Source organism: Lissotriton helveticus, chromosome 4_2, assembly GCF_964261635.1.
Source record: "Lissotriton helveticus chromosome 4_2, aLisHel1.1, whole genome shotgun sequence".
In the NCBI taxonomy this organism is placed as follows: Eukaryota; Metazoa; Chordata; class Amphibia; order Caudata; family Salamandridae; genus Lissotriton; species Lissotriton helveticus.
The window spans coordinates 130,983,729-131,003,355 of record NC_136064.1 but is presented as its reverse complement, the minus strand read 5'-3'; the positions used below and the strand labels follow the sequence as shown (position 1 = coordinate 131,003,355).

General features: G+C 38.6%; 1 protein-coding gene across 1 annotated transcript in view; it reads right to left on the bottom strand.

Moving 5' to 3' along the window:
* LOC144752112 (nicotinamide N-methyltransferase-like) overlaps nt 1–19,627 on the bottom strand; it is a 205,234-nt gene that overhangs the window by 118,250 nt on the left and 67,357 nt on the right. The gene's annotated exons all lie outside the window — the stretch shown is intronic.

Sequence of the window (19,627 nt, the reverse complement as noted above, 5' to 3'; positions counted from 1 at the left end):
TCATTAGTGATGTCATCAGTGATGTCACTGAAGTATGGTGTTCTGTGTTTAACTGTATAGATGAAGACATGGAAGTGTGATTGATTCTTTACAGGACTGACTTGGTGTGTGAGTAACTCCATGGATGAGTGGCAGTGTGTGACTGTCTGCATAGGTGTATGAGTGCATATGATAGTGTTGTAATAATAAGTGACTGTATGTATGAGTCATTGTATGGGTGAATGAGTGAATGTGTGTGTAGACGTAGGAATCAGTGAGTGCGTATGTAGTAACTGGTATTGGTGTGTCATGATGTCATCAGTGATGTCATTTGAGATGTCATCAGTGATGTCATCAGTGATGTCATTTGAGATGTCATCAGTGATGTCATCAGTGATGTCACTGACCATGTCATGAATGATGTAATATGTGACATCATCAGCAGTGGATTGCGGGTGCGCGATATATAGTTAGTGCAACTAACTATATATGGAATTTCAATGGTTTTGTGTGAGTAAAATAAGGTTTTCTAAATGCTAATTCCTAACTATATATGGTCTATAACCTATGGTTTTTTCAGTGAATTTTCAAGGTTTTGTAAATGCTAATTCCTAACTATATATGGTCTATGACCTATGGTTTTTTCAGTGAATTTCATTGGTTTTTTAACAGCTAATATCTGTAGCTGTAAAATGTATTCTTCTTTAAATCCAAAAATATATTTTATATGTTTATGAATAATTTTTTTTTAAATATTTTTTTTTCTTCGTTCCCGCTTCGCGAATCGGGAAGCTTCCCGTTAGCTGACCTTGATGCCGCGAAATAGACCGCGAGCCGGTAAACGTTTCTTTACCGCAAGTGCCGCGTTAGAAAACAACATCGTGACGCCTCCCGTCCGCATGACGTTTCACGTTGTCGCGTGATACGTCATATGACGTGCTACGTTAGCGAACTGGTACGCGAAGCGAGTCGCAAAGCGCAGGTTTCTGGAAGCAAACCGGGAGGCCCTGCAAAGCGCTTAACGTAAACACAGCAAGTCATGTGACTTGGTAATAACACTTTTCATTGGTTCATTTCACTTTTGGTTTCCTAATGATGTAAGACTAGGTCATATAATCTAAAATGAACACTTTTCATTGGTTGAGAACTCTTGTTTTTCCCAAATGATGAAAATCCCTCCTTCTTTCCTCACTCTGACTTTCATCATTGTGAGAGAAAGACCCTTTGTGATCACTGAGCAATGGCTTCTTTAGTAGCTTCAGCTGGTGCTTCCCCACCACCTCCACCACATCCAAGGAAGAGTGGACCACCTGCTCAAGTTATAATTCAGCAAGAAGAGGAAGAAGAGGAAGACGAGGAAGAGCAGGAAGAGAGGCAGTTTTTGCCTGAGGAACCCAGGACGTCTCACCGGAAAGAAAACTTCATTTGGCAATTTTTTTAAATTCCCAAAGGTCAGAAAAAAATAAATGCAAGATACGTAACTTGCCTTATATGTCAAGATAGACTGTCCAGAGGAACCGAGAAAAAATACAGTTTCGGAAACTACACAATGCATCGCCATATGACTAGGTGGCATCCTAACAACTACAGTGCTGCACAGTTTCGGAACGACCTAGATAATCTCCCTATTATGGCCAGAAGATCTGTTGTACCGGAAGTAACGGGACCAGAGGGCAGGGAGATGGTGCCAAATATACAAATGAGATTTGGTGAAGTAAAACACATCTGCGTATTTTGCGATGGATTCATTTGCTACGGAGAAAGAAGCATCACTCTGATCAACAGAGCTATTGACTATCATATGCAAGTTTGTACGAAACGCCCAAAATAATAAATACTTTTTTTTTGTTTTGTTGCTCCTGTTGAGCCCTTTACAATGAATTGTTTTCATTGCCCCCTCCAAGAAAAACCCCCAAAAATATAAAACTGTTCAGAAAAATTCAAAAAAAGTAAAAAAATGTTCTGAAAAATAATAAAAAAAATATAAAACAACAAAAACAATAAAAAAAAAGTTCTTTTCAGAACTACCTCCCCGTTATTAAAAAATTGGTACAATATTTGGAACTGTGCCAACCTCTATTTCTCTTAGTTCGCTTCCCAGTTCGCTCGCCGGTACGCGAACCGGAAGCGAACCAAAAACAGTAAGTATAAGGGAAGGAAACAGACACTTATGTTAAAAGAAAGACAGCTATAGGGGAGTAAACTAGAGATACTATTACCCGTAATCCACTGCTGATGATGTCACATATTACATCATTCATGACATGCTCAGTGACATCATCAGCAGAGGATTGCGGGTTTTTTGGCAACGTGCCTTATCCACGGTTTAATAACGCTGCCTTTTGCTTTATATAAGTTTTCAAATTGTATGAAATATATACCAATAGGTCGTTATGAACCTTTAGGTAGTGCTTTTCTTCATGAGGTCTGGTCGCTTCCATACACATACAGATGTTTCAAAGATGATCAAGAAGTTTATCTGAATGGAGAGGAATGCACTGAGACGCCAGATCATTCACTAATGTGTAGGCACATACAGTTACACGGTTCATGCAACAAACACCGACCAAATATGGCTTGCGTGTTGCAAGGCACGCCAGTTCCTGCTATCATCCCCACGTTCAAGTTGTTGGAAAATGGTAGTTATTTGATGCTCAATAATGAAGATTGTTCTGAGTTAATTAAAAGTATTCCTTTTATCGTAACAGTAAGTGAACGGGTTATTTGCTGCAGAAATGTTCTATTTCCTCCCACACATGAACATAGGGAGTTTTCAATCTGGCCACAAATACCAACCTTGGGAGAGATTTCAACGGCATGGCAAGAATAAGAGCTCTTTTGTCTCAGAGAGAGGTGGCCTTGAGTTCGGCCCGTGAAACTTTCGTGCTTCACATAGCGAACACCCGTACAGAGGTGCAGACCCTTTTCAATTCAGATTTGCCTTTCAATTTCAGCAAGATGGTTCGGACTATCTTTAACGCATCCTCCACAAAGGCCCTGGCGCACTTTTTTAAAGTTGTTACCAGTGGTCTCGTGACTTCATTTGAGAAAATCTTTGGAGTCATCCCTGCTTTCTTTCATTCTATTTTCTCCACTCTGCTTCGTGGATTGGCATTTTTACTTGCATTACCAGCGGACGCTCTTGTGCTTTTTTACATTTTTAAATATGGATGTCCCTCCTATGCAACCTCCCACCCTGCAGCTGCTGACACTGTTCCGCAATCGCATGCTAGAATATTATGGCACAATGCCGTTGGCGATATTAAGCACGGCATATGGATTATCTTTTCGATTCTCCTACTTCACCTGTGTCCAGCCTGTATTTCACTGCCTGACCTGTGATTTCGATTGGGCCATTGATTTGTGTCTCTGCGGACCGGTTTCTCCTGACGTCGACTTTAATCAGCTGATGACTCCTATCATTACTCACGAGTTGGTTTGTCCTGGCGAAAGGATTATGGCTGAGGCATTGATGCATGGACTAATTGGTCCCTGGAATTTACTGGCGGCAGCACAGTCTTTCTTGGAACAGAGCTTTCTTGAAAACCCACCGAGCTGTCCTCTGATGGTGATAGAGGATCCGGTGCTGGGAGAGCACGTATGTTCTTTTCCGCTTTTAAATTGGATGGCTGAACTGTTTTCGGATGAAGACGGTGACTTCCTATTGGAGGCTGTTGCAGCTTATTTTGCATACACAGTTATGTCATAGACCTTTTTCATGTTTGATATGCTGAGTACTAGCATTTCATTGACAATTCATTGACTTATTTGTCAAGTTTTTATTATTTACCTTGCCTATTGGCTTAAGACTCGATAAAGTACTTGGCTGTTTTATTTTTCTTTAGCATTAAATTTTCCTAGTTTTTAATGCTTTACCTTGCGGACCGTCCACATATAAACTTGCAATCTGCTCTCATGAGATGGCACTTCTATTATCTTATTCAGTTCGTTTCCGGATCATGGGGAGGTGTCATCTAGGTCCTGGATATCTTTACACCGTGTTAAGTTAGCATGGGCTCATTACCGGTTTAAACGCCATTTTTCCTTTTTTGCAACTTCTGCACACGACACTTAGTTGTTGCTTTAGCTTTCCACCTAGTAGTTCATCGTGGTTTACATGAGAATAATATGTTATTGCTCTACTATCTGCTTTGCTTGTTAAACTATATCTGTACAGCGAGTGCTAAAGTTTCAAGAACAACACGATACAGAATTGTTATGAGGTCTGATCTCCACGACTTCATACTCATAACATAAGTGCAACTTCTGCCAATTCTGGGCATGAGGCGGGTTTTATATTGCTTTGCCGAACACACATACACAACAGTTGATGCGGTTCACATGAAGAGAGAGCTGGTGTATGCTGATGTGATTCCTTCAAATCTAAGACACTAAAGTATGGGCACGCCCTAAACCAACACAAAGAGACCTTCTTAGCAAATAATATAATATGTGTATTAGGGAGGGTGAGATATAAGCAGCCGCGGGCCGTGGAGGGAGTTACGGTGAGGCAGGGAGGCGGGGAGGGGGAGAAGCAGGGTGGAGCCCTCTCTACCCTGCCCCTCCCCCTCCCCGCCTCCCTGCCCCACCGTAACTCCCTCCACGGCCCGCGGCTGCTTATAAGTGTTGCTAACTCTTATTCATTTACAGCATGTTAACATACTGTCACCATTCGCTTTTTATGTACTAGTAACTATGCTGGTAATTTTGCTACTGATAATATGTGTACTTGTATTCTCCACCCTGCTTCTCCCCCTCCCCGCCTCCCTGCCTCACCGTAACTCCCTCCACGGCCCGCGGCTGCTTATAAGTGTTGCTAACTCTTATTCATTTACAGCATGTTAACATACTATCACCATTCGCTTTTTATGTACTAGTAACTATGCTGGTAATTTTGCTACTGATAATATGTGTACTTGTATTATCTAAGATACTACGCCTGAGAAGACGGCATTAGTAAATAAACATTTCAAATACACATGTGTTCTTCTTAACTCCATGTTCTGGTTTCTAAGAAATATATAACGACCGACTGTTCATGAGTTCCACGTATCCTGAGGTACTATAAGTTCATATTCTGAATTGTCTAAACATTGAGAGTTTGTTATATCCAATGTGACACTGTACCTAGCTTGCTAAGGAGTTTTTGATTACTAACGTGAGTTTTGGGACACCCTAATTTGCCGAGGTTCCAATCCTCTGTCCACAGTTCTGTGTGAGAACAGACACCCTGCGACAGGGGCACCCCCAACCCTTGCTGGAGCTTCATCACACTTGCGATACAACTCCAGCAATGCGCCACCTTTACGGCACAGATACATCACGCATCTGTGCTGTTTTTGCCCCATGATGCGCCGCATTGTAAATGCAGCACACCATAGGTGACGGAACAGCGGCACAGAATGACTAACACATCCCTGGTGATGCGCCAGTCATCATAAATGTATCCCTATGCTTCTTATCTTGTTAGAGATGAACCGCCATATGTATCATCAAAGTTTTTTGCATTTCCTAAATAGCGAACTTTAAGGAATAAATAGCGATTCTTTACCATTCCTAGTTTGCGATTAGCTATTTGCTAATTACAAATTACCCATTCATTTCCTTCATTTCCATAGGGCGGTTGGACTCACTTTTAGCTCGAACGGCTGAATGGATTTCCACGAAACTTGGCAAAATTGTAGGGACTGGTAGCCCGATGTGCCTTTGCTATGTCTCAAGATATATGCTCCAGTGGTTTTTACGAAAATTAACTTTGAAAAATATATATTGGGCTACATTGGCCTATATATATGTTGGAGCCCAAATGTAGCCCAATGTAGCCCAATGAAGCCCAATGTAGCCCAATGTAGCCCAAAGATGGCCGCCAGACACACAAAAAAACAAATGTAGCCCAAATATCAGCCAGATGTAGCCCAACTATAGCCCAGTGACAGAATGACCAATCAGCTTCGCAAACCTCCGTTACGCGAAGCGGAGCGCTGTTACAGATATATATCTTTTTTTGAACGTTAATTTCTCAAAAAACCACTGGAGCACATATATTGAGACCTAGCAAAGGCACATCGGGCTACCAGTCCCTAATATTTTGCCAAGTTTCGTGCAAAACCATTCAGCCGTTCGATTATTATTATTATTATTTTTTTTGCCCCGCGGGGCCCTTTTAAAACCTCCACATCAAACCTAGGGGGTCAGCGAGGATCTACTATGCCCCCTTATGGTTATTTCCCCCTTTGTTTTGGCCTCCTCTTGTCTCTCGATCCTACCGAGAGACAAGATGGCGGCCGCTACGGACTTTTTGGAATGTTGACAGACGCCAGAGAACCAATCAGCTTCGCTTCACAAAGCTCCGTTGCGCGAAAAGTACGCGTCCTGGGACGCTGCCCGGTCCGCTGTTACAGATATATATCTTTTTTTAAACGTTAATTTCTCAAAATCCACTGGAGCACATATATTGAGACCTGCAAAAGGCACATCGGGCTACCAGTCCCTACAATTTTGCCAAGTTTCGTGCAAATCCATTCAGCCGTTCGGGCTAAAAGTGAGGCCAACCGCCCTATGGAAATTAACATTGGAAAAACACGTTTTGGGACCCCCCTTTTTTCTCGGCCCCCCCTTGACGAACCCCCCCCAAATTTTTAAGGGCTGCTCAGAAACAAAATGTGCCATTTTCCTGAAAATTTCAGCCAATTCCGTCCACAAACGCCAAAGTTATTAGACATAGAATTTTCAAAAATCCCATAGAGAAAAAATCCTAACTATATATACCTACTGGCGACCACCAGTAGGTAATATATATATTACGGTATATATATTACGGTCGCCAGTAGGTATATTACCTACTGGCGGTCGCCAGTAGGTATATATAGTTAGGATTTTTTCTCTATGGGTTTTTTGAAAATTCTATGTCTAATAACTTTGCCGTTTGTGGATGGAATTGGCTGAAATTTTCAGGAAAATGGCACATTTTGTTTCTGAGCAGCCTTTGAAAATTTGGGGGGGGGTTCGTCAAGGGGGGGCCGAGAAAAAAGGGGGGTCCCAAAACGCGTTTTTCCCATGTTAATTTCCATAGGGCGGTTGGCCTCACTTTTAGCCCGAACGGCTGAATGGATTTGCACGAAACTTGGCAAAATTGTAGGGACTGGTAGCCCGATGTGCCTTTTGTAGGTCTCAATATATGTGCTCCAGTGGATTTTGAGAAATTAACGTTTAAAAAAAGATATATATCTGTACGCGCGGACCAGGCAGCGGTCTGGTTCGCGGACTTTTCGCGCAACGGAGCTTTGTGAAGCGAAGCTGATTGGTTCTCCGGCGTCTGTCAACATTCCAAACAGTCCGTAGCGGCCGCCATCTTGTCTCTCGGTAGGATCGAGAGACAAGAGGAGGCGAAAGCGAAGGGGCAAATGACCATAAGGGGGAATAGTAGATCCTCGCTGACCCCCTAGGTTTGATGTGGAGGTTTTAAAAGGGCCCCGCGGGGCAAAAAAAAAAATAATAATAATAATCGAACGGCTGAATGGATTTGCACGAAACTTGGCAAAATTGTAGGGACTGGTAGCCCGATGTGCCTTTGCTAGGTCTCAATATATGTGCTCCAGTGGATTTTGAGAAATTAACGTTCAAAAAAAGATATATATCTGTAACAGCGCTCCGCTTCGCGTACTTTTCGCGTTACGGAGGTTTGCGAAGCTGATTGGTTTTTCGGCGTCTGTAAACATTCCAAACAGTCCGTAGCGGCCGCCATCTTGTCTCTCGGTAGGATCGAGAGACAAGAGGAGGCCAAAGCGAAGGGGCAAATGACCATAAGGGGGCATAGTAGATCGTCCCTGACCCCCTAGGTTTGATGTGGAGGCTTTGAAAGGTTCTCGCAGGGCAAAAAAATATATACCGTTTTTTTAGTTTTTTTGCGTGGAGTGTGATCCAGCGCTCTCACCAAAATATTGCACAAATGACACTATTTACTACCACAAAACTTACATTACAACACTAGGCCCATAACAACAATAGAGCGCTTGAATCATGAGGCGATAAGATCTAAATATAGTTGTTTAAACCATCTGCAATAATCAAGACCAGCTTGTCATTTTAGAAAGTTTATTTTAACACATCTAGAAAAACTTAGGTTTTGGTATTTTATTAAACAAGCATTAGAAAATGTCATAAAGAAAGATTTATTCAGTATTAATAAAAAGAGCATAAATCAAGAATTATTATTCATTAGCAGGAATAAGTAAAATTAAGCATTTCCCAAAATCCTAACTATATCTCTGTCTCTACCCTCATCACCTAGTAATAAAGTAATTAATAAAAACTCCTGTCCTCACGTGTAAAGTCCATCAGCATTACATCGTCCTCCAGAATTCTCGAGCGTAAGCCAACTATGTGTTCTCTGAACCTATTCTTATACCCTAAATTGAGCTGAGCTAACTATTTTTCACATTCCAGCAGACGAATTCTAGTTCTCCATTGGCTGAGCCACCTCGTACCATAGTAAACTGTGACACCTCCTTCTTACATGCCCGGGCAAATTCACTAGTCCATTGTTCATTTAGAAGTCTTGGCAGCTTCTCCTTAGGCTGCTACATTTTGTAGCGACAGCTTCCTTTTAACCTTGAGCTAGTCAGCTCTGAACTCCCGTGGCACGTTAGCAAACGTTAGCAAATTTCTCCAAAAAGTCATCTTTTTAGCAGTTCAATCCAAAACCTTTCAAAATAAAAGCTCAGAGGCCTTTTCCATCCTTCTTGGAATTATTTTCACTTGAGCCATTTTCATCATTAGGCCTCTTTTCAAAGAGCGTCAATTTTCCTGCGCCACCTTCCCTGCGCCACTTTTAAAAGGGTACTATTTTCCTGCAGTCATCTCTAAGCTTCACTTGTAAAACTATTATATAAACAAACACAAAGAATAATTAATGAAAGAAATACAGTTTGTTCTGTTGCCTCCCATCATTGCTAATTATTAACCCATTAGTCTAAATTACCTAGCAGTAAAGCACAAATAAAGCAGCATTTTATATCTACCAGTCTTCATGAATCCAGCAGGGTTCTTTATGCACCTATAAAGAATATAGTGACACCACATAGACAAGGGAAGCAAAATAAGCACATGCCATTATTTAAAAACAGCTGCTATTAGTTATGACATGACAATAGACAAGATTAATGTATTATTTTCCACATACATAAGAATGCAACATAATGCACATTTATGAGCACATATGTTAGTTTCCCGCGTGTTCTGTAATGTAATGTATCTTTAAACTAGATTGAATTATTATACACACAGCACAAATTGTTAGCATTATTAATTTATTTATGGAAGTGTGACTTCATGGGTTTAAACAAATTTTTGTTTTCTATCCCGCTCCATCAACTCCCTCATCTGGTGATTAACAAATCACCACACCAGCACCCAAAATTTTAGCAAAGATTTTATCTAAGATGAACATGATTCAATTTCACCTGTGTTAGTATTTCTAAAGACTTATCTCATCAGTTTATCTACAATTCTCATATTGAGTTTTAAGAAACCCCTCTAGTTCTATTTCTTTCTCTTGTGTAACATGCAACTAAGCTTCAACAAAAGTGTTGCAAAAACTATAACTAATAAAATGTCAGTATCTTGCTTGTCATATTGACCTTAAACTTCTCCTTATTAATTTCTCAAAGAACAATAACCTAAATTAACCAAAGCAGAATTATATTTTCATTAAGCTTGCAAAGAAAAATAAAACAAAAATTTTAAAAATTTTACCAAAATTTTCTAAAAATTTCTAACACCCCCCTTTTTCAAATTTTTTTTTTTTTTTTATACTTTTTTAAACCTTCTAACAGTTTTTCTTCGACCTAATGTCACAATTTAATTTTTCAGCTAACAGTATTTCTTCGACCTTGTGTCATCTAACAAGATTTCTTCAGCCTTATGCCAAAAACAAAAACCTAAAATTTAACAGGTATGTACTTCAATCATTGTCACTTTTGTTTTCAATCTTTTCCTGACTGCAATCCATTACAGGTATCACTTCCATTCTCTTTCCTGTCTCACTTTTCTTTACAGAATCTCTTTGACTTGATTTTTCATCAATCTGTTTCTTTGATCTGTATCTCAATTTGAATTTTAGGCCTTCATTTTCTTCTGGCCAGTTATCACTTTTTCTTAGTAATTTCTTCTTTTGCTTGGTCACATTACATTCTGTTCTCCAAGCTCCTTTTCTGAATTTTCTTATTTCAGAATCTTCATCACTTTCATCAGTTTCAGTGTCAGACATTTCCATTCTGGACTCAGGTACTTCTTTACTCAGCAGCTTCACTCCGTTAGGAACGTCATCTTTGTAGCTGGTACTTGGCAATTCATTTTCTTCTTTTTCTACAATTACCTTTAACTTCCCAGTTTTAGAATTCCTGTTCCTGCTTTCAGAGCTACTTTTCTGCTTTTCAATACTCTCCTGGTCTTGAATCACAATCTGATCACATTCTTCTTCTGTTTCTTTTTCTGACAGATTTCCATCATTTTCTGAGTCTTCTGTCACAACTTTCAAGTCTTCTTCAATCAAGGCTTGTTTTCTATTTATGTTCTCCAGATGTCGACCAACTTGTCGATCTTCAAGATCTGGATTCTCTTCAGGCTCTTCTTCAGAATCTGAATCAGCAGTTGTGACACTATCCTCATCAGGATTTTCAGGTGTAGATACACAAAAAGTATGGCCAGTGTCAATCCACCTCTTCAGTCCTTTGCACTTCTCTGCATTTGCTGTGACAAGACTGACTAGCCTCCTTTTCTGCCACCTTGGCGCTAGATAATTTCTTTTTAGACGAACCTTTTTCCTGATTCTTTTTCCTGGTAACAAATCAAGTGCTTGCTCTTTTTCTCTTGTTTGCACTTCAGTTTCATCTTCATCAAACACAGAAATCATTTCATCTGATAAATTCCTGCAGTACTCCAAATTGATGCTATCATTGATAGTCATCATTCTCTTCTCTGGTATGAATGTCTGTCTCATGACCTTGTCCATCATAATCTCATGTGGACTTAAATCTGTCTTTTTATCAGTAGTGTTTCTCAGAAACATCAAAACAAGTGGAAGGACATCTGTCCACTTTGTACCTGCAACTAGGCACATTTTTACATTTCTGTCTTTTATAGTACCGTTCTCTTGCTCCTCAACATCTGAAATTTCTATTCTATCTGTACAATAGAGCAGTCTGTTTTCAATATGTCTTTTGCCATCTAGTAAATTTGCAACAGTAATTTCATCATTACGTCGCGTCTGAAATGTTTCAATCCATTTTGTAATCAAACAGTAAATCACAAAAATGTAGCACAGTTTGTAATGCAGTGACATCTCACAGAAATTCATTTGTAATCTGGTCAATGAACCACTCTCCTGTAATTCCGTTCCCAATCTCACAACTGTTCTCTTAATTGTGTTCACTTGCTGATAAGTCAGACACCTCTGGTAAAGAAATTCTGCAATTTTATGGTATATTCTGTTCATATCAGTAATCATGCTATTTAGCAAAACTATTCTATCATCTTTGTGTGACAAAATCTCATCCTCATCTCGCTGTCTAAAATCTACACTCAACCATGTGTTTCTCTCCTCATGAGTTGCTTCATCTTGTAAATCTTTGACTACCTGCCATGTTTCAACTACAGATGTTAGTATTAGTGAACTCAAAGCATGTTCATCATTCATTTTGTATGCTGCACATATCACGACAGCAAACCTTTCTGCCAATTGAATATCATCAATCAATCTTTTAATTAATTTTGCATTTCTGAAAAGTGAACCTGTAAAAGTCAATGTTTTAATCTGTTGATTAATTACGTCCTTTACTTTGATGTCTTCACTCAAAAGAACATCATTTTTATACCAATATTCTGGAAGTACATCTAATCCTTTTAGACTGTTTTCTTGTTCATTAATTAATCCTGTATCTGTTTTCTCTGACTGTTCATTAATAAAATTTTGCAATGGCAATGAAGCCATCTCAATCTCTTGAGTCATTACCTGTCGTTGTATTTGTAACTCTTTATTTAACTCATTTATCTCAGTTTCCTTTTTAATTGACCAGAATTTTGACTCGTCTGACTGTGTCAATTCAATTAGGTCAATGTCAGACTTCTCACTTACCAGAACTGAAGTCATCTCTGTTTCTTGCTGAGTTTTGATCCCTACTAGTTCAATCTCAAGTACGATAGAATAAACCTTTTCAGTTAATGGGACCTTTAAAACTGCGGAATTAATTTCATCTTTTCCCAGTGTAGGCACTATCTCTGTTTCCATAATTTTCATAGACTCCTTTAAATCATTTGATGAATTTATATGATCAGGAATATTAATTCCAGATGTACCAAGCATTTCATCATGCTTTTCTGTCGCATCAATTTTAGTAGAAGTCTGAGCTGACATCATGTCAATCTGATCTTGGACTTTTGGCGTTGCATCAATCTGCTCTGGGAGTCTTCTTGGATTTCTGTTCTGATCCATATTTACAACATCAATTGTACACTGATCTATATTTTCTACTCTGATACTTTTATTATTTATTTTCGCTAATTTGGGAATCTTTAATTTGTTCTCGCATTTGGCTACAACCTTTTTCATTTTCTTATACAAGGAAGACATTTTATTTAATTAATTTGATAAATGTACTCTTTAAATTTGCGTTGCAGTGCTTGCTGATCAATTAATTAATTAATTTAACACTATCAAATATTGAAAACCTTATAATTTGGTCAATTTAATGTATCTCCTAATTTACCTGTATCACTAAATTTAATTAACCTGTAAAGAAAAATATCAATTTGCAAAAACAGTAGCAACGTAATATATTTATTTATAACAATACCAATATATAATCACATGTGTTTTAAATGTACTTATATTTTCACTTACACACCTTCTGCAACATATACCTGTAAACATTTAAGCCTAAATGTGCTTGCTTTTAATTTAAATAAAATGTTTTGCTGCAAAAATGTATGAGAAATAAAACAAGGTCAGTAAAGTGATTGTCTCAGGACCGAAATGTTGCCAAGCACTAAGCTCTTAGAACGTTAAATAACAGCAGGTACTAATAACAATGCTCATTCTCTACCAGGCGCTCTGCTCACTTATTTAAAAAATCAGTTATTAGGCATAAATCAGCAGATGAGAACAAAGCCTCAGTGACTTCTGCTTTCTAAAAGCCCATTCCTAATATTATTAATGAGGGACGTTTTCTTTCAAAAAAATTTTTTTTTTGATTTATGTCATTAAAAAAAACGAAGCTCTGGGCACTAACACTAGAAAAATCGAAGCCCTAACATTCTCGGCAGATGTAAACAACACTTCGGCCAATCATAGCATCACAAATGCCTTGGCCAATCAGAGCACGGCGCTCCAGCCAATCAGAGCGCTGCTTCCACGACGCGCAACCAATCACAACACAGCTGTAGCTGTAACACTACTGCTGCTGCTATACTCTCTCTCCTCGCGCTCAGCGTCTCCCTCCCCTCGCGGTCAGCCCTTCATACATCTGTGCACCTGAAACAGCGGGGTAATGTTAATTTATGTGGAAGATTATGGCTCATAACATTGTGCCATTAATTCTAAAACAGCGCACAGCACTCATCGCTATACACAAATCAGGGACACACAACAAATCAGAAATGAGCCATCGGACGGTTTATATATGTTGTTTTTGACATACATGTTACATGCATGATACATATATGTTGGTAAATTCATAGGATTAAGTTTTAACACATGTTGAGTTTGTTTATTTTGTGCTATGTGTGTACCGGTACAAAAACTGTGTGATGAGAAGGTAGTCATGCAGAATATCTGATCTGTTTCTGTGATATCGCCGAGTATCACTGTTGGTATCGCCGTGTACCAGAAGTATTGTCGCCGTGCAATACAGTGTTGTCGCCGTGCAACACAGTTTTAGGGCTAGGTGTGAATCTTGTAATAGTGAGGGTTTTCTAAGATTAGTTATGACATGACAATAGACAAGATTAATGTATTATTTTCCACATACATAAGAATGCAACATAATGCACATTTATGAGCACATATGTTAGTTTCCCGCGTGTTCTGTAATGTAATGTATCTTTAAACTAGATTGAATTATTATACACACAGCACAAATTGTTAGCATTATTAATTTATTTATGGAAGTGTGACTTCATGGGTTTAAACAAATTTTTGTTTTCTATCCCGCTCCATCAACTGCGCTCGGTTCGCGAACCGGGAAGCGTTCTGGGGAGCGTACTTTCTTGAAAATTAGTGAAAAAAGTTAGAGTACAATAATAATTGTGAGTGATCAGATGTAGGGTAGCTCTGAGAAGAGCTTTTGGGTTTATGGTACATTTAGGTACTTATAAGTAGGTACCAATGCACATTCTTAAATTCAGAGTGAAAACTCTGTTGCCCTCATCTGAGAAGTGAACTCCATCTCCTCTGTAGATATCTTGCATGTAGTAACGCAAGTTATTGTTGTACAGGGAGCCCATTCCATGGTCTCTCATGTAAGCTGAAACAGATTTGTTTACATGCTTCCTCGATTTCTCAATTTGTGGACAAAATTGGTTCGACCACCTCCATTTCTGTCTTTGGCATATATTTGAATATACCAAGGCAGTCTGAGGAAAAAGTGCCATCAATTGCTCAAAGGTGTCCTTTAAAAGCATTTCCAGACCTACCCCAGTCAAAGTGCCCAAATCATTACCTCCACAGTGCACAATTAACAGGTCAGGTTTTGGCAAATGCATAAAGGTTTTCACCAATGGTATCAATTGGTGACATTTTAATCCTCTGTGGCCAAACCACTTAATTTCCACATCTTGTAAATTGAGGTTAGGTAAATTCCTGTTTTCAGCGTACCTTTGAGCCCAATAGATGTAGCTATGTCCAACAATCCAGACAGAAAACATGGCGAGAGAAGGTTCTCCTGCAGTCAGATGAAGTGTGGCAATGAAATGGCAGTTGAAAAAATGAGAGTGTAAAATGAAAAAAACTGAGGAGTTTCTGTGTTAATGAAGCAGTAAGAGTGATTGGTGGATTTTGATTGCTGAAAACAGAAAGTTAGTGTGCATGGATGAGTTTGTTGAAAGATGTATTTTGAGTGGCGAAGAAAAAATCATTAAATGAAAGAATGCTTTGGATATGCAGGTGCACTGAGAGTTCAGAGTTCAATTGCAACATTGTTGTGTGAGAGGTCTTGCAAGAGGTGGTTGCTATGCAGAAAAAGCAGAGAGGGGGCAGAGGGGGGAAGGGTTTTGCTTTGAAAAAAAGTGAGGGAAGAGTTTTGATTGGGTGACATGAGAGATCTGTGTGAGGAATTACAGCATTTCTGTGCTTTTGATAGCTGCAGACTCTGGAGTGCATACCTTTTGCTCTGCTGAAGACAAATTGGTGTGTTTCTGAGACTGTTTTGAAACTCAAAGTACTTGCTAAGGTGAGAAAAAATTTCTTTAATTTAGATAGAAAATAGTGTGCTTTAAGGAGAAAATTATGAAGAAAGTTGTGTTTTTCAAATGTTGCTTTGTCTCAAGTGTTTCACAAATAGATTTTGTTTGTTTGAGAAATTGTAATTGGAGAAAATGTGAAGTATTAGTACTGACAGGGCTTTTATGTGCATAGGAGCTGTTGAGTGTTTTCAAATTATGACTTGTAAATCGTTTTTGAGAAAAAGCAATGGTTTTAATATTGATGAGAAGGACATAATGGTGTCTGCTTCTTTATAAGGTAATTGAGAGTCTTTCCCATTTCAATGTAAGAAGTTTGTCTGTGGAGCAAATTGCTTGTAAATATGCTCCCACCTGTGCATGGCAAATTTAGATTTTGAATGTTTCCGTTACATAGGCATGTTAAAGGTGACTGAAACATGCTGCAAAGGCAATCAAAAAATGCTTTTATGTGTCTTAAGGACATTTTAAGTCATTTCCCCATGTGCAGTGTTTTCAAATTATGAGTTGAAAATCGTTTTTGAGGTAAAGGAATGTTTTCAAAATTTATGTGCGCCATATGACCCCAAATTTTTTTTTCAGGGGTGCAGCAGGGTGTTCTTGAGATACCCCTGCACCGTCGGAAAAATTCGTAATTTGCGATGAGGTAATTGCTAATCGCAAATTGCACCTTCATTCCTATGGGCCTCCTGCTGCATGGAAATGAATGGGTAATCTTGCTGAAATGCAAAGTCGAATCTGTATTTAAAAGGGTCTGCACCTCTGTACGGGTGTTCGCTATGTGAAGCACGAAAGTTTCACGGGCCGAACTCAAGGCCACCTCTCTCTGAGACAAAAGAGCTCTTATTCTTGCCATGCTGTTGAAATGTGCTCCCAAGGTTGGTATTTGTGGCCAGATTGAAGACTCCCTATGTTCATGTGTGGGAGGAAATAGAACATTTCTGCAGCAAATAACCCGTTCATTTACTGTTACGATAAAATGAATACTTTTAATTAACCCAGAACAATCTTCATTATTGAGCATCAAATAACTACCATTTTCCAAGAACTTGAACGTGGGGATGATAGCAGGAACTGGCGTGCCTTGCAACACGCAAGCCATATTTGGTCAGTGTTTGTTGCATGAACCGTGTAACTGTCTGTGCCTACACATTAGTGAATGATCTGGCGTCTCAGTGCATTCCTCTCCATTCAGATAAAGTTCTTGATCATCTTTGAAAATCTGTATGTGTATGGAAGCGACCAGACTTGATGAAGAAAACCACTACCTAAAGGTTAATAACGACCTATTGGTATATATTTCATACAATTTGAAAACTTATATAAAGCAAAAGGCAGCGTTATTAAACCGTGGATAAGGCACGTTGCCAAAGCAGTCAACCTTTTGGATTTATACTGGAAATGTTAAAGGAAGAATTACGGAGTAGGGCCTGTAAATCTTTAATAGACAACGAGTAAAATTACTCCAACCATCGTATTCCTCTAACACCGGGATAGTAGGGGTGTTTAATTTTTTAGAAGTAGCCAATCCAAAGCATTTGGTCTGGGAAATTGTTTCATTCACAAACAACATATGTTTTGGGATGAGACATGCACGGTGGAAAGCCTCAGTGCCTTGTACCTGCCAGGTTCGTGAACCCCAAACTGATGTAGATCCTGGATATTTTTACTCTGTATTACGTTAGCATGGTCTCATTACTGGTTTAAACGCCATTTTTCCTTTTTTGTAACTTCTGCACACGACACTTAGTTGTTGCTTTAGCTTTCAGCCTACCTGCGTCAAGATCTATGCCTGCTTCAAGCAGGCGCAGGGTTTTGATGTAGCTTTGTCCTATCTGATTGTAAATGCGGCACACCGTGGGTGGCAGAGCAGCGGTGCACGTTAACTGGTGCATCCCTGGGGATGTGCTAGTTAATATAAATCTGCCCCTTTACATTTAATTATGTGCAGGGGACACAGAGTAGGTGAGGTTTATCCAAGGTTAAGAAGAGATGAGTCCTGTTCAGTGAAAAATTGGAGATAGGCTTCAGTATATTATATACTTAAGTAGTGTGTTAAGTTTTTGATGACTGTTATTAATTTACTGTTGGGTAATAGTGGTTAATAACATTTTTTATTATATTTTACCACAGATTCAACTGCACATTATTTCAAGATTTTAGGATGCCTAGCAAAGAAAGAGTAAGAAAGGCTGGAAAACGTCAAAGACAGCAGGAGCATGGAATATTGCAGCAGTCCTCTAACAAAAAGATTTGTCAAGTCACCAAGAAAGCACCGGGTAAGAGTCGAAAAACAGTCATAAGAAATATGTGTAGTAAAAAAAATATTACTACAGAAAATGTTTCACTCCAGAAAAGGAGACCGAATTCAAATGGTAAGGAAAGGCCAATGAGAAATGTTACTGCTAGAGTAAGAGATAACTCTATGCATGAAAGTAGAAGGAAACAACAGTTTAGGGATATTCGTAAACGAATGTTCCGCAACAGGATAATTGGGAATTTGTTAAAAAATATTAAGAAAGGTCAGCAGAAAGTGGTTTTTTATAAGAGAAAAAAAATAGTTGAGAAAGTTATTGATCAGGCATTTGAAATTAAACGTAAGTTATTTATTTTGACAATCAATAGAATTAGGAAGCTATGCAAGGTAATTTATGATTTCAAAAGAAATAGTAGATGGAAGAGAATAGTTAATCGTAGTAATTTTTGTGAAGTTTTTTCTGGAGAATGGATGCATAGTTCAAGCTCTGAGGCATTTTTTAATGAGGAGAGTTATTTCCAGGATAATGATTTGGTGCATGCAGTTGACACCAGTGGTCGAGCTTATGAAGTGAAAGATGGTTGTCCAGTTGAAAAAGAAAAACTTGTGAGAACAGAGATAGAAGAGGTGTTAGGTAATGAGGTTTTAGGGAGACGTCCTAAGGGTCCTGTGTACACCTGGAAGTGTAGTAGTATTTGCAGTGTACGACAGGATTCCATCAATTTGCTTTGTGATTTTATACGGTCATTTAGTAAGAAAAGTTTGAAGCAGAAAATGAAGTTGTTGCAAGAATTAGATCCTTGCAGAGTGAGAGAAGTGATAGGTTTGCATGGTCATTCACTGGCTTGTCTTTCCAGGAGAGTATGCCAGAGTGTTTTTCATCATTTCAGGATGCTAGCAGTGCATCATAATAAAGTGAGGAAATTAGTTAGAATGTTGTATTATGCTAAGAGTCCAGCAATTATGCTAAAACAATTATGCGCTGCTCTTTTGCATGGTTCTGAAATAGATGTGGAGAATATATGTGAAGAAATTGAGTTTTGTTACTTTGGAAGTAAAGAGGAGAATGTTGAAATTGACCAAGAAGAAGAGAGTAATGTGGAAGATAGTGTACAGGTTTCCAGTACAGATAATTTCCAGAGGGAAATTGCGACGTTTGAGGTGAAATCAAGTGAGAGGCCAAATTTCACTTGTGTGTGTTGTCGACGCACTTATTATAAGAATCAGACTAAGTTAGTGGATTTATATGGAAAAAGTGAAAGGGAAAATAATAGTGAATGGAAGGATTTTACAACATACTTGATGGTAGAAAATTGTTTTGATTTGGGATTGGATCAACGTGTGTGTACTTATTGTTGTAACAAATTAAATCAAAACCAGATGCCTGCTAGAGCAGTTCATAATAATCTGGAATTGGTTGAAATTCCTTCTGAATTGAAGGATTTAAATACTTATGAATCTATTTTGATTCAAAGTATCCATCCCTTTCAGGCTATTGTAAGAATGGAGCAAAAGACAGGGAAATTGCCTCCATCAGATTTACAGAGAGGATTAAAGGGAAGAGTTGTTTATTTGCCTCTAGATTTGAAGAAAAACATTAACACAATTGGAGTAGAAAAAGTGGAAGAGGAACCTCTGGTTATCTTAGTTAATGGGGTTCCGACAAAGAATAAGAAAATATGACAAGATTTAGTAGATGTTAGGAAAGTCAAAAGGGCAACATTGTATTTGAAAAAATATAATAAATACTATAAAAATGTATATGTTGCAGAAGAGGAAGTAAGTGAGGAAGAGGATAGCGATTTGTGTGCTGGTCAAATTGAGAAAGTAGAACCCTGTACTAGTGAAGAAATATATGAACATTATAGTGTTCATCCTTTGCATTCCAAGGAAGTCATGGGGAATGCTATTGAGTTGTTTCAAATGAAACAAGCGAAA